Genomic DNA, 16,418 nt, shown 5'->3' on the forward strand with positions numbered 1-16,418 from the left:
CCCTTCCAAATTATCTTAAAAACTTACTCCATGGCTTAACAACCCATCTGGAACCATTTGCGTGTAGCCTGCCTGTTTATTAGGAGTCATCTGTGGGCATAATCTCGGTAGCTTCTCCACCTACATTAGCACATGGTCTGGGGAAGGGGGGAAAAAGTAAAATTCCAACACACCTTTGTCTGGTTGATGCTGACAAGACCTGCTGTTTCAGCCTGGTCTCTGTTAGGGATAAAGATGCTGCTTTAGCTAAAAGGTAGCATATTGAGACAAATTACAAAGGTAGGTATCCAGAATAAAGATATTTCCGTCGCAATTTTTTTCCTGTACTTATAACCAAATACTCATTAAACCTATGGGACCACCTGGTACTGTTACATTGAATGATACATTCAGTACAGATAATACATCCAGCTGGGAATACTTAAGAAAACTCAAAAGAATGCTTTTTGAAGTTTCTAATAAAAATAGGTTTTAATATTTAAATGAAGAACTGCATAAGACTTGGGTTTAATTGGATGCTGGCCTAAATTAGAATAAACCATAGTTGAATATTCCCTTATCACTTGAGAAATGCTATTGAGTGTCTTTGGATTGTTTTCCCAGCCACAGCTGAGCGTAGCAATTTTTTCCGAACATATTTGAGAGTTTGCAAAACTTTGCTTATAATAGGGACTTAAACAATTATATGTTTGATTTTAATTAGTAGGACTCTGAAGTAATTATATATTTAAATCTACAGAATGAAGCTCTGGTATTTGGTTAGTTATATGCTTCAGCAGTGTGACAAATCTATAAATTTATTTTTCTTTTTATTAAGCTTGCATTTACCCTCATGATGTATTCTCCTTGGAAGATATCTGTTTTCATTGTATTCTGAAATTTGTTTCATCTTCCTTTAATATTTTTTCATTTCACTCAAGGATTTACTTTATTATCTCTTTTCTCCTTTTACTTCCCTAAGAGATGCAACATTTTCATGATGTTCTAAATCTTACAGCTTGGAATGGAATATAAATGGAATTCCAAACAAACAAATGCATAATCCATCACCTTTTTCTGGGGTGGACAGATATCAAAGGAAGTTTATTCTTTGCTTTCAGGGTTTTTACATACACATGTTATTTTCACTGAGGCATTTAAAATACTTTATTAAGCTTTAGTGTTTTCTGAGGATCTTAATTTTTTATATGAACTGATATGGTGAGTGAGCAGAATATTTCTCTCTTCCTATATTTCTACTATTGACCTATTCCAAAGAAATATGTTCCTTTCTCAGAAGAAGCCATGTAAGTGTGCTTTATTTGTAGTTCCAGGGCCAGCGGCAAATTATTCAACACTAGAGTTTCAAATAACAGGACCAATGCCCTCATTTTATGGAGGAAGAATTGGCACTTATAGAAGAAAAGTGATGTCTCTAACTTGACCACAGAGGTTGGTGTTTTTTCAGGTACAACCTGTGGCCCATTCTCATTTAGGAATTTTTTCCACATTTATTGAGCATCAACTGACTACATTCCAAGACTGTGTAGGAGATGCCATTTTTGTACTGTATATATTTCTCCTTAATCTTTATGACTTTGCAAACTTCAGAGTACATACACTATGAAAAGTACATTGATAGTTATTGTTTAAATAAATTTTGTTTAAGAAATAGTGGACCTAAGCACACCAAATATATTATAATATTAGTTCACCTAAAAGAAGGACAATAACATAGTAAGTAATAGGATTTGTTATCTCAAGAGTAATGATTCCAGATAAATAGTTCGACACACTCTTCATACACATTTTCAGAGAAGAAGTCACAATATAAAAGTCAGAAGATTATATATAGGCTCTGATATCAGAGAGGCCCAGGTTCAAAGCCCATCTCTGTCATCTACTAGTTGTTACTCTCGGCCATGTTACTTGGACCTGGGGGAAATCAACATACAAATAGAAATATATAATATTTAGCATGAACTTTTGTGGCACATGTGCAGGATGCTATGAGAGCATGAAAAAGGGGCTCATTGAAAGGCTGGGAGGTGTTGGAGAAGTCATACTTGAACTTCTACAATTGAGAAATTAATATTTGGACCTGTGGTGTAATTTGAAAGGTTCAGAAAAGGTTTCTTGTTCAAAAAATATATCCCTCCATCATCAACCCTTCCTCTCAGGAATTACTAGGGTAAACATTAGGATCTTAGCTTCCACAATGTGATCTACTATATTCTTAATGTAAACACTTTCTTAAATTTTTTCCCTTTTTCAGTTCTAATGACCAGACTCAGGTAATCAAAATCTAGCCAGATGCTCAAGTTTTCTTTCTTTCTTTTTTTTTTTTAATTTTTTAATTTTTTTTTTTATTTCAGCTTATCATGGGGGTACATAAGTTTAGGTCATATACATTGTCCATGTCCCGCCCATCCCCCCGAGTCAGAGTCCCAAGCGCGTCCATTCTCATTCTCCAGACAGTGTTTTCTTTAGCAGAAGGAAAGAAAAGAATAGAAGTAATCTTCTCTTAGGAGGATGAAATATCTATGACAATCCCTTTGAGGTTGAAAGAGACAGGGTTCCCAACATACATCTACCTTCTTCCGTTTATTTTCCCTATTTGACTAAGGAGAAAATGACCTCAAATCTCAATGTATGAGAAATCAGATGTTCCAAAATCTAGGTGTGCTGCAAGCATGTAATATTAAACATCACTGGACTAGCCAATACATTGGAGATCCTCATTTCTATGACCTCTTTGAATTGCTAGTGCAAGCTGCCCAAGTAAACTCTAAATTTGAAAGTCCCTACTGTCATAGAATCCAAATTCTAGCAGTTTGATGGATGAGGCAGGAAAAGAGAGTTGGATGGTAGTCATTGGGGTATCCAGAATATTTTCTTTAATACTACTGATAAAGGAGACGGATAGATGAACCCAACTACAGATGATTATTTTAAAATATTTTTCTCATTTTTTGAGATATAATTTACAAATAAAAATTGTACATATTCACGGTATACAACGTGATGTTTTGATATATGTATACATTGTAAAATGATTGCCGTAATCAAGTTAATTAACATATCCATCATCTCACATTGTTACATTTCTTTTTGTGTGTGTGGTAAGAATATTTAGATCCACTCTCAGCAAATTTTAAATATACATTATTATCATATACATCTCCTCATTCTTGCCTCCCACACCCTCCCCAACCCCTGGTACCCTTCTACTCTTTGTTTCTATGAGTTTGACTTTTTAAAATTCTACATATAAGTGAAATCATCCAGTATTTGTCTTTCTGTGGCTTGTTTCACTTAGCATAGTATCTCCCAGGTTCATCCACGTTGTTGCAAATGGCAGGATTTCTTTCTTTTTTAAGGCTGAAAAGATCATTCCATTGTATATATAGGAGGTCTGTCTGGAAAGTATTTAGCCATGTAATAGGAAAAATAGAGATATTTATTGAAAATGATACAAGATACAACAAACATTGTACATAGGACAATGATGCCTCAGTTCCCTTGAAAGTAGGCACCTTGGGACCTCACACGGTTCTCCCAGCGTCTCTTATCCCAACCCGTACGCATTCAACATTCTCAGGTGTTCTGCTTGTTGCAGGCTTTCCAGAATGTGGATCACTTTCGACAGATTCTCAACCATCTTTGAAGCATTTGTGCCACACTTTTATTTGCTCTGCACGTGTTGCATTGTCCCCGAAAACCTTCTAAATCTTCCAAATAGTTTCCGCGGAGGAATGTTGAAGCTTACCGCAAAATTTGATGCAGATGAATTGCTCTATTCTCTCAGTCATTTTAAATGCCACGGCCACACAGTACACATGGTCACTCAGCGACGTCCAGTGTCCTACTGACTTGTGCAGTGACAGCATCGTTGTTCACGCATGCGCATTCTGGTCTACTCGCCTTGGCTGCCAGGTTACATTGACGTCCGGCTAACTGTTCTTGTTATGTTAACGATGGCTGGATACTTTCTGGACAGACCTTGTATTTTATATGGACTCTGATGCAATAAGCCCAGCTTTATGACTACAGCCCTTCTGTTACATCATTTTGCATGCAGTGGGAGGCTCAGCACCTCTTGATTCCTTACAAAGGCAGGCCAAAGGTGTTTGTGTGAACCATATCATTTTCTCAGTATAAATAACTCCGGGGTCTACTGCCATGACTCTGTCAATCTTGGCTGAAGATGTTGGAGAGCATGAATTTTCAAATGCTCTGTCTTCTCTTTACTTGCTTCATAGAACTTTCAGAGGAGCAGTGGCTTTGGTTAATGGCCTGGGTTGGAGAAGGAAAGCCTCGAACAGCTGGTCTTGTCTTCAGACCACAGTTTATGGAGCTGAGCCTGAGACAAAAGGCAAAATCCAGGCTGGAAACTAGCAAGGCTGTCCAGTGGCATTTTCATCCAAAGTCAATACTCAGAAGGGGAAATCCAAGCATGAAGCCAGAGGACAAAGATAAGGAAAAAGAAGTTTACTCATTCAATGAACATTTATTGCAGCCTTATGTGCTTGGTATGCTAGCACACAAACCTGACAAAAATCACCCTAATGGAGGATATAGCAGACCTGAAGGGGTCTCTGAGCTGGAGAGCGTACCCCCGCCATTTTACAAGGGACATTTGAAGCCCTGGGCAGAGAAATTTGGGATTACAAAGTTTGATTGATGGAGTCCATCCAATCTTCTTAACATGACTTAAACACGTTTCTTGATCTAGCTCTCATTTAACATTTTAGCCTCAACAATGTCCATGCCTGTTTTCAAAATGAACATTCTAGCCATAAGGAGCCAGTCACTATTCTGGGACTATACCATACTTTCTCTGGCTTCTGGAATTGTGAACCTGCTCTGCCCTTTGTCTGAATAATTTTATGCTCTCCCCTTCCTCCATCATGGATACTTATTTCCTTGATAAATCCCATTTATTCATTCTGTCTAATTAATATGCCACTTCCCTTGGGAAGTTGTTTCCAATTCCCAGGCCTAGGTAATGTGTCTATGCCAAGTGCTTTCATAGCACCCTGTACTTAACACTGTTACACAAAACACACTGAGTTTTAATTTTCTGCTTACTTTCTGTGTTGCCCACAACACTGTAACTCATCAGGGCAGGGAATCATTAGTATTACTATTATTTCTCCAGATCCTAACACAGTGACTGGGACATGGCAGGCACTCTAACATATCTGTAAAACATGTGAAGTGATTGACAATATCTGGGAGAAACCACCTTCAGTGAACCAAACGGAGGGTAGAAAAATGTATTATCCCAAATCATTCTGAGTTAACCAGGTGAAGTCTGCTTATTTGTCTATTTTTATAGAGAAACTTGGAAGGCATGACGTTTATTTAGGAGGAACTCGAGGGACTGTTTTAGATGCATCTGGCAATCTGGCAAATTGTATTTTCTAAGTATGACTTCAACAATATATATCCTGTCCCATATGCTCTTCATAGAATATAACACTGACAATGTTTTCTCCCCATTAAAACAGGGTAAGCGTTTGCAACTGCCTTGACCAATAGAATGCAGCAGAAGTGATGCTGTGTGACTTTGGAGTTTAGGTTATAATCAGGGAATATGGAGTCCACCTCAGTTTTCTTTTTTTCCCCTCCCTCTCACCTTCCTTATTTTTAGAACTCAGCCATCAGGTTGTGTGGAAGACCAGGCCACATGGTGAGGCTGTGTGTGTGTGTGTGTGTGTGTGTGTGTGCACGTGCACACCTGCCAATAGTCCTAGCTCAGGTCTCAGCTGACAGCCAGACTCAGAGGCTCTCAACAAGCCATTAGCGAATAAGTCCTCAGATGATCCCAGGTGCCAGCCCGTAAGTCTTCCAGCTGAGGCCCAGACATCACAGGGTACAGACAGGCTGCCCTGTGTCACCCTGTATGGATTCCTGAGTCACTGAAATCATGAGAGATAATAAATGACTATTGTTGTTTTCAGCCTCTCAATTTTGGGGTGCTTTTCTGCAGCAGTAGGTAACAACACAGGAAGCAAAGTAGTTTACCCACCTTTTCATGTTCGTGATGCTGGCTTTCTTAGTGCAGCCAGAAAATGCTTTTTCGAAGTCAATACATTAAATTTATATAAAAGAAGAGAAAATTGTAAATACAGTAATTTAAAAAGTGAAGTGATTGAAAATTAACACATATTTTTAACATAAATTAAAATTATAAAGATTAAGAATACAAGTAAAAGAAAATAAAAGATTTAAAAACCAGACTATAATAGAACTTAAAATCAAAGTTAGGAATAACATAAATAAAAGGAATTAAAAATGTTAAAATGGGAAACTCACTCCCTGCTTCAGCATTCCCTATTCCTATGTCTTCCTCCCTCCCTCCCTCTCCTCCTTCCTTCCTATGACAAAGAACCAATTTTTTAAAAAATTCTATCCTTACAAAAAAGAACACAACATATGAAATTATGCTCAATTTCACTCACAGTTAGACATTAAAATTAAAATTCTAATTATATAAAAGCACATATATACACACATATATAATTTACATATTATATATTTTTTTACAAAAGTCCATACTTTATATGTCTTTAGTTTTTACCTAATGTCCTATTTCTGTTCCAGAATCCCATCCAGGATACCAAATTACATTTAGTTGCTGTGTCTCTCCTTATGCTACTCTTGGACATGACAGTTTCTCAGACTTTCCTTATTTTGGATGACAGTTTTAAAGAGTACTGTTCAGGTATTTTGTAGAATGGCACTGTATGGAAGAATGACACCCTTGTGGCCCTGGCTTGAACAAGGCAAATGCATTTCACGTAACCAAAATATTTGTACCCCCATAATATCCTGAATTTAAAAAAATAAAAAAAAAAAAGAATGTCCCTTGATTTGGATTTGGCTGATGTTTTACTTACGAGTAAACTGAGGTTATGAGTTTGGGGAAGGGATACCACAGAGGCAAAGGGCCATTCTCATCACATTGTGTCAATGGTGTCCATGACTTATTCCTGTTTATATTAGGCTTGGTGAATGCTAATATGACATAGCGTTGAATGTCACAGTTTTTGCCTGGTTTCTCCACTGTACAGTACAGTTACTGTTTTTCCTCCTTTCCATATTATCCTCTTTATCAGGAAGTCACTTTGTGCAGCCCACACTTAAGTTGTTCTCTACCTCCTTGAGGACTGTATGCCTACATAAATTTGGAAGTATTTTTGTTGATTAAAAAGTTTAGAATTTATTCACTTATTTCATCATATATATTTATCATGCCCAACATGTTTTAAAATATATATACATTGTGGAATGGCTCAACAGAGCTAATTATCATCTCCATTACATCACATACTCATTTTTTTTATGGTGAGAACACTTACAATTTACTCACAGAGATTTTTATGAATAGGATACATTGTTGTGAACTATACAGAGTTGAATTCTTTCTATAGGAAATACTATTCAATTTATGTGGAATTCTTCTGCATTGGAGTTTGTCTTTTCTCCCTCATTTATTTATATATTTATCCAATAATTTACTTATACCAGTAAAGTCTCATAGATATTTATTTTATGCTCTGGATTATAATACAATACTACCTTATTTTGTTGCTCAAATTGTTCCAGCTTTGGCCATCCTGAAATAAATGGATGAAAAACAGGATACATAAGGATAATAGAAAGCTCTGTTATTGAGGTTCAAAGGTATAGAAGTTTAAAAAAACACATAAATATATGCTTAGTAAAAGTAGATTAAAAATGGAAAGATAACACACTATGATAGGTTGAACAATTGCTCCCAAGATATCCAGACCCTAATTTCTTGAACCTGTGAATTTTACTTTATGTGATATGAGAAACTTTTTAGATGTTATTCAGTTAAGGATTTTGGGAGAGTAAATTATCCTGGATTATCTGGGTGGACCTTAAATGTAATCACAAGTGTCCTTACAATAGGGAAGCAGAGGAAGTTTTATACAGACAAAGAAGGCAATGTGACCACTGAAGCAGGATTCTACAATGCTGGCTTTGGAGATAAAAGGTGGAGCTAGGATGCAAGGGACATAGCTCTAGAAGTTGGAAAAGGCAAGAAAATGAATTGTCCTCTAGAGCATGGTACTGCTGAAATTTGGTTTGGCCGAGTGAAGACATTTCAGACTTCTGGACTCCAGAATCATGACAGAATAAATACCTGTTCTTTTAGGTCACCAGATTTTTGGGAATTTGTGACAGCACCTATAGGAAGTCCTTAAAAGATATGGGAGTTGGCTCTAGCTTCCTACAGAATTGAAGACCCCCCCTGATTAGTACCTCTTTCTGGTGTGGAGGCCCAAGTGAATGGAGAACCTGGGGCAGAACCCCTGGATGCTGCTTCTTCCCAGTCTTTGTGTCACAGTCTAACAACTTGTACTTTTTTGTCAGACCATCTATTTTAAGTGGAGTTTACCTGCCAACTAATTAGAGATTATTAGGCAAAAAAGAATGAATCATGTCTCTCTGGATGTGTAACTTCAAAGTCTCCAAGGTTGAGCCTCTTGGAAAGCAACAGAAGTGAATATACTTAGCAAACATTTCAAATAAAATGAAAATTGTCTTAGATAAATTGCCCAAAAAAATCCTGAGTATGAGCAAAATAGAAAATGATGCCTTTGAAAGGATGAAAAACAAATGTCAAAGAGGCTGAAAATATGCTAGCATGTGTGGAATGCTATTAATTTGTTGAACTTTTTTTAGAAATAAGAATTTAAAACAAATGTGTCTCCAAGTTGACTAATGACATTTTTGAAGTATTTATCAAAATAGAAAAATAAAACTAAAAGAATAGAAAAAAAATCTCAGGGGAAGTTAAACTGATCTAGCATAAATAATAAATTTTTATAAAAATGGATTTTAGGTAAATATGACATTAGAGAGATTACTAAGGAAATGAGTCCATATACTCTCATGTGTGGTATAAAGTAATTCTTATACTTAAAGACTGTAAATGGCTGTGTCACATATCATTCTACCACAGGTGACCTAGTGAAAGACCCCTATTTTACTCCAATTACGTGACAAAAAAGGCTTCATCAAGAACACTCTGATAGGATACCTAAATTCCTTTTTAAGTATCCACGTTGGCAATATAAGGTCTGCCTCAGTGATTTGCAATACACAGATCATCACATATCATTATTTCAAGCCAATAAGTATTCATTGACTATCTGGCTACATGGTGGCCACTAACGGAGTTTCTATCACCAAGGAACTCTGTGAAGTTGAGGTTTTGTGGACAGTAAGTTTATCTGATCTTTCATCACTACTTCTTATTTTTCACTTATTATTACCTTCAAGCAAAAGGGTCAGATAGAAAGGATAATACTGTTGTCAAAGGAAGCATTTGAATAGGCTACTGAAAACATTTCACCAATACAGTTTGATGGGGTTTTTTTGTTTGTTTGTTTGCCTTTTTGGTCTAGCTACATATTTTGTAATGTTCAACATTAGGAGCTGCTTTTCATTCTCTAAAGTTTCCTCTCTTGTACTGAATGAAAATTTAAGTATAACTTAATCATTATATGAACATAATGGATCCACACCTTCCCTCTATATTTTAGCTTTTATCTGATATACATCCTTATGTTTCACATTCATGCTGTTCTGTTGACAGTTTTTTCTACCTGTTAATTTATTCACTTTTACTACACTAGTTGGTTTCTGCTAAAAATAATGAAGCTGGACCAAGATAAGCAATTCATGTCATATAAAAGTAAGAGTGTAATGGGGGCAGTGTGGGCTCATTATTTGGGTCAATTGTAATGGCATCTGATTTTATTTTATTTTCTTGTTTGGACTATATAACTGAAGTAGTTGTATAGCAAGAAAAACTGCAATTCACATAGAGTGTCACAATTGTTGAAGTGAGGTTATATGTAACAAACTTTGGTCCATTACCCCCTTGGAATTTCATTTCTGGCAGCCATATCATCTTTGGTCCTGTGTACATAGTGGGGACACGGCCAAGGCCCTGGGCATTTAGCAAGCTCGGGTACAGGCTCATAGTCTGGCCAATTTTGCTGCTGGTCCTCCCTAACCTTGACATAATTAACTGAGCTTTCATCTTTTAGTTTTGAGAAATAGGCCTCAGTCATACTTGTCCATATTGTGTTTACATTGGGGAATCCCACCTATGGCCCCAATTCCTCCGTGACCAGTTTCCCCTGGTTCTTGACAATCTTCTGAGGTTTGGACTCTACTCTTGTCTCTGAAGCCCAGGCATTAAGACTAAATGGACTCCAGTTATTTGGTGTCAGTCTTCTTTGGTAGTTTCTTCAATCTTCACCCCCTATCTGGTACCAGAGCCATCCAAAGTCTTCCTGAAACGGTTCTCTGTCTGCTGAGAATCTACTCTTATAGTCTTGGTTGTTCAAGACTCTGACTCATTTTTTGTTGCATCCATTCCTGGTTTTGGTATCAAGGTGATTGATGTTGGCTTCCTAAAATGTGTTGGGGAGTATTTCTTCCTTCTCAGTGTTTCAGTGTTGTGGAATAATTTCTGCAGGACAGGCACCAGTTAGTCTTTGTAGGTCTGGTAAAATTCAGGTGTGAAACCATCTCATCCAGAATTCTTTTTTTTTTTTTTTAGGAAGGCTATTTATTGCTGCTTCAATTTTGGTACTTGATATTGGTCTGTTCAGAAATTCTATTTCTTCTTGACTGAGCCTCAGAAGGCTGTGTGTATCTAAGAATTTGTCCATTTCCTCCATATTTTCAAGTTTATGTGCATAGAGGTTTTTAGTATTCATACATGATATTTTGTATTTCCGTGGTATCAGTTGCAATTTCTCATTTTTCATTCCTGATTGAGCTTACTGGAGTCCTTTCTTTTCTGCTTCTGATTAATCTAGCAAGAGGTGTGTTAATTTTGTTTATGTTTTTTAAAGAACCAACTTTTTGTTTTATTAATCTTCTGTACAGTTTTTTCTATTATCCATATCATTTAGTTCTACTCTGATCTTCTTTATTTCTTCTCTTTTACTGGAACCAATATCCCTCATGAATATAGATGCAAAAATTATCAACAAAATCCTAGAAAACCAAATTTAGGTGCTTATCAAAAAATAATCCATCACAACCAAGTGGGCTTCAACCCAGAGATGCAGGGATGGTCTGACATATGCAAATCTATACATGTAATTCACCACATAAATAGAAGTAAAAACAAAGAACATATGATCCTCTCAATAGACACAAAAGAAGCAAAGGCAATACATGTAACCTAAACATTTGTACCCCTATAATATGCTGAAATAGAAAAAAAAAGACTCTGACTCATTGCAACTAACTTTTCCCTATTGAGTGTGGTTAAGAATCTTTCTTCATTACCTATAGCATCCAATCCATTGCCAAGCACAAAGAATGCTATTTCTATATCCATCAACTACTATTTCTATATCCACAAATAAAAGACAGGCAACCTTACCAAAAATATCTCTTTATTGGTTTCTTTAAATTTGGTATGCTATTTTATAAAATAAGTGCATGCTAATATCCAACATATTATGTAGTGAAAAATGAATTGCCCACCTTTCTCTCTTCTGATGGTACTCCTCAAAGAAACCAGAGTTAACAGTCTATCGGGAATAATTATCAACCCCACCTGCATGTCAGAATCACCAGGAGAGTTTTAAAAATACAGATACCTTGTCTGTCTTCGGTGGTGTGCTACTAAATTTTTAACAACCAGCTCCCTGGGGATAAGGGTATGGAACAGGGTCTAGTTTGTAGCAATTGTTGATTATTCATGAATACTACCATTAAGGACAATTTCAAGCTGCCAACAAGAAACTGTAGAAATTAACTGGCTGTCAGAATTTCTGAAAATCTTATAATTGGCTCTCACAGACCACTGCCTCCAGCCCCTTCCCATCCTATCCCACTGTAAATGAATCAGAATCTGTGGAGATCAGTCCAAGGTAAATTTGTCTCACAGCAAAGCCCTTCTAAGGCAGTGTTTGGCCACTGGGTTTGTAACCTGCTTCTGTCACTTAATATATCTGTAACCTTGGGAGACTTACTATGCCTCAATTTTCTCCAACTGTAATATGGTGATATTCATTGACCCTACTTTACAGGGTAATTATGCAGATTCAATGAATTTATGGAAAGCTCTCAATGCCCGGCATGTAACTATTATTTTTCTCTCAGAGCTTGGTTTCTTCCTCTTAACTAAGCTGCTTGGAGAAGACTGTCTAAACTCGAATGGTAATTTTTGCATATTGGGTTATCCAAAACAGCTCAAGGATTTGTATTGGAAAGAATTTAAGATGAGCCTAGATTAAGAATTCAGACAGAGGACAAATAAGAATTTTAACTAAAATGACAATTAAAATTCTTAGAACATTTTATTTCTTTCCTTGCTCCAGGCTGGAATGAAGAGGTTAGGCAACATTTGATCAGCTTGAAATATTTCCTGTGGACTTTACCCCAATATTGTGAATCTAGTTTAAAATTGCATGCTGACTTGGCCTTGTGCATTACACAAAGGCACATTCCTTTAAAGAAGCTGACCTCCACAGAGTAAAAACAGGCTTGAGCTTTGATGAATACTGAAAGCATAAATCAGTCCCTTGAAATGAATTTCTAAAGAAGAGCTTATGGGTTCAGATCCGTTTCTCATATCATTAAAAAAACCTGCTCTCTTAAGGAAACCCCATTCACTTTAAATCATAGAAATTTAGAGCTGGAAAGCACCTTAGAGATCATTTCTTATTCACCTAAAAGGAAAGAACTTGTTTCTAGCTAGATCTGAGGTTTAATAAGCAAGTTCTGAACAAGCCCCTGGCATTTCCTCAAATGTTCATAGATCTCAGTTTTTCCTTCCCTCAACTGAGCCTTAAACATTTGCTGAAAGTTCCTGTTAACCATACTTTGCCAGGTCACTCTAAACAAAGGGAGACCTACTAAACAAGAAAAGACAGGAACAATAATAGAAGGTTACTTCTAAATGATGGCATTGGATTAGCTTAGAAATATGTCCTTTTGCAGCAACACAGTGTTTGCAAATATAAGTAGGATTCAACTGTGAAGCAAGTTGTGGTCCATGTTAAGTGATAATAAAAGATCCATCTTGTACAGATAATCTGTATTCTCACAGCTCTTTGCTTATGGAAAACTGTTTACAGTGGAAAAAGTAAAATACCAGTAAGATACAATTACTGTGTAGGCTGCCCAACAGAGTAGCAATTATGTTCCAAGCTTTGGACATTTTCCTCTGTGGTTCAGAAATATGGAGTTTCATCTTTTAAAAAAATGTTTTAGAATTCTACATATGACGTGTGATATCAAGGAGGAAAGGGAAGAAAGCCAGTATTTTTTAAAGTTCTTGTTTCACACAGGACACGGCAAGTAGTTCTTCCCATATGTTCTCCCGTGAAACATCATGACAACTGTGGAAGTTAGGTTTCATAATATGTTCAAGTCCTGGGATGAATACTTAGCAAAACTGTTTTGCACAGCTGTATCTGACTGCAAATGTTTTGGTCAATCTTAGTAGACCCATGATGCTTATGGAAGTAAAGGATGAATGCAGTGTTTCTATAAGAGCGCTTACCTGTGTAGGTGTCTGCCTTGCGCATTCTTCTATAGGCTCCACTGAGAATAGACACACTGTCTTATTCATCTCTATATGACAAGCATTATCCCCTGGTGCATTGAGGAATACTCTTGGTTTGTAATAACTGGAAAGATTCCAACATTAACATATGGTTACATAATTATAGGCCCTGTCAGACTTCTGACAGAATTTTCAAATGTCTTGTCAATAGGAAATTAAGTAGGACTTAACATACTACCCCATTTTGGCAATTAGTAGTTGCTAAATGAACATTATTAGTTTTCTTCTCCCCCTCTGTGCAGTTCTGGAGGTGGGACAAGAGAATGTGTGAGGAGGGGTATGCTGAAGTATGTTATGTGTTCTGGGGTTCTTGAGTATACATGGAGGTTTACTGCAATGGCAATAGTACAATTAGTGCCAAACTGAATGCCTTAGGAATCAAATGTGCTAATGAGGACTGGTACAAATCATTCAAGTACCACTTATATCAATGTCTTTATGAGGAAATTCACTGACTCTCAAATAATTTACAACAAACCTTTGGACTAACACTACTCTGTATTTGTCTGAACAGTGTACGACTCATTTAAATTCAAGCAGTTTCAGTTTAAATACATTGAAATGATACAGGAAGTTAAGGTTTTGTGAGGAAATCCTGACTAATTTTATCTTTCCATAATCGCTATTTAATATTCATGAGTTAATATTTTCTTGGCACAAATTTACATGAGAAATATTATCTATTAATATCTTAATATACACTACATCTTCTGTGAAAAGCAGGTTTGGTGAACTTGCCACTAGATAATACTAATCTTAAATTTTTGCCTAAAAAACATGTAGAAAGTCTCTGCACAAAGATGTTTATAATTTCAAAAAATGCACCATGTGACCAGCCAAGAGTCCAAAACAAGTAAGAAAAACTCAGCTTCCTCTACTGTAAGAACCCAAATTGTGTGTTTCACAGGTCAAGAGGAATCAGGAAGTCTATAGGTGGTAGGTCCCACCTCAGAGTCTCAGCGGGGGAGATTTTAGATCCATAGGGAAGCTGGAAAATATATTCAGGGAGGGTTCTCGTTGACACTCCCTTAAAGCTTCAGGGATTTCTTTAAAGTATGTGAGGCTTAAAAATCTCCTTGCTTTAAGTGCCCACTGGAATACTGGGACTGATTGAACTCAGATGAAACCAGAGCCCGTACCTTTTTCTCCCGGCTCAGTTCTCCCAGACAGAATTCTTGTGCTCTAAGTATGTGTTGAAGCGGCTAAATGTAGCTTTTGGATGATGAGAAAACTACAGATTTCCTTTTGGATGATCAAGATGTGGGAAGGAGCTATTGCAGGCGTTCAAAACAAAACAACAGAAAGCTCAGACAAAAACCTCAAATCAGGAGAAAAGGAAGCAATCGACCTCCTGACCTTGAAGAACCCCATGAAAATCTGCCTACTCAGATTTTGCTAGTCCATTTAAAATCTTGTTTGTGCCCTGTCTTAATAGGCTTAGACTCTTTTTAAAACATCTTTTATCTTTATTTTTTTTAGCAAGTTTCATATTCCTGAGTTTGTGATCATTTGGGCTGTTAGTTTTGCTAATGTCAGTTATTGTTTGGGGGTGAACACCAGGAGATGCTTTGAGGCTCCCTGAAAGTAGTGATTGATTCTAGTTCCAGACTTTAAAGTGAATTCTGGCAACCAGATGGATGTTTAGAGATGAGAGTGAGGAGTTACAGTCTGTAAGAACTGGAGAAGCTCTGTGGTGGGAAGCAGCCCAGGGAAAGAGGTCTTGGGATAGAAAAAGGAGTTGAGGACTGGATTAGGTATATATCTCTAACAGTGCTCCTAAATGAGATGGCTTGCCTGGCCCATACAAGGGGTAGACATAGGTTAGAATTTTAAAGAGAATCCAGAAATTTTGAGGTGTTAAAGGAGAGAAGATCTAGGTCAAAAACAGACTGGTGTTCATGTGGTCAAAGACAGCCACAACCAAAGAGTCTTCCAAGCAAAGTTTCTCTCTGCAAATTATCTTCCCACTTGGACTCTAATTCTCACCCATGCATGTTCATGGATTTTACTTCATATATTCATTTTAAGAGCAACTTAAAAGTTTTCATCACATGATAATACCTCTCTTACACATCACTATCCACCTTGTAATAACGTAGCTGGATGATCTCCCTTATTCTGGACTGTGTGCTGCTAGGGGCAGGTACCATGTCCCACTTGTCTGTGGCGTTCCAGTGCTTGCAACACACTGGGCACTGAAATATTTGCTGAAATAAAGTGTTACATTGATGTGAGGGTGTTGTTGAAGCCGAGCTATAACCTCTGAATGGAAAACCAAGACCTTAGATAAAGATAGGGAGGAAGGGAATATGTTGTTATATTTCACACCCCTTCTCCAAAATATAACTAATATAATTTCACTCATCTTACTTTATAAACTTTGTGTCTTCTCTCAGACCATAACTGAATATTCTTTTACTTCAGGTATGATTGAAAATATAAACACTGAAGATAAAAATGTAGCTGGAAAAGGCTGACAAGGGGTATAAAGGAAGGCCCCAAAGTATTTGTACAACAGTTTATCAGACATGAATGCCAAGTGTTTAGAAGCAGGTGGTGCCTGCGGCTGATAAAAAGTATGGTCAATAATTAAAAACCCAGGAAAGAAAAGAAAGGTCTACAAGTGTCTGCAGAGAAGCAAAGGGCAAGTTGGAATTAATGGGACTTCCAGGAGGAGTTGAATTAGATTGATCTTATTCTAGTTAGACAATTTTGAGATTTTTCTCACTGGGAAAAACACTTAAACACATTATATATTGGAATAGAAATGCTATACATTTCTCAGTAATTATCTAAT

The sequence above is a fragment of the Lemur catta genome, chromosome 13, assembly GCF_020740605.2.
Source record: "Lemur catta isolate mLemCat1 chromosome 13, mLemCat1.pri, whole genome shotgun sequence".
NCBI lineage: Eukaryota > Metazoa > Chordata > Mammalia > Primates > Lemuridae > Lemur > Lemur catta.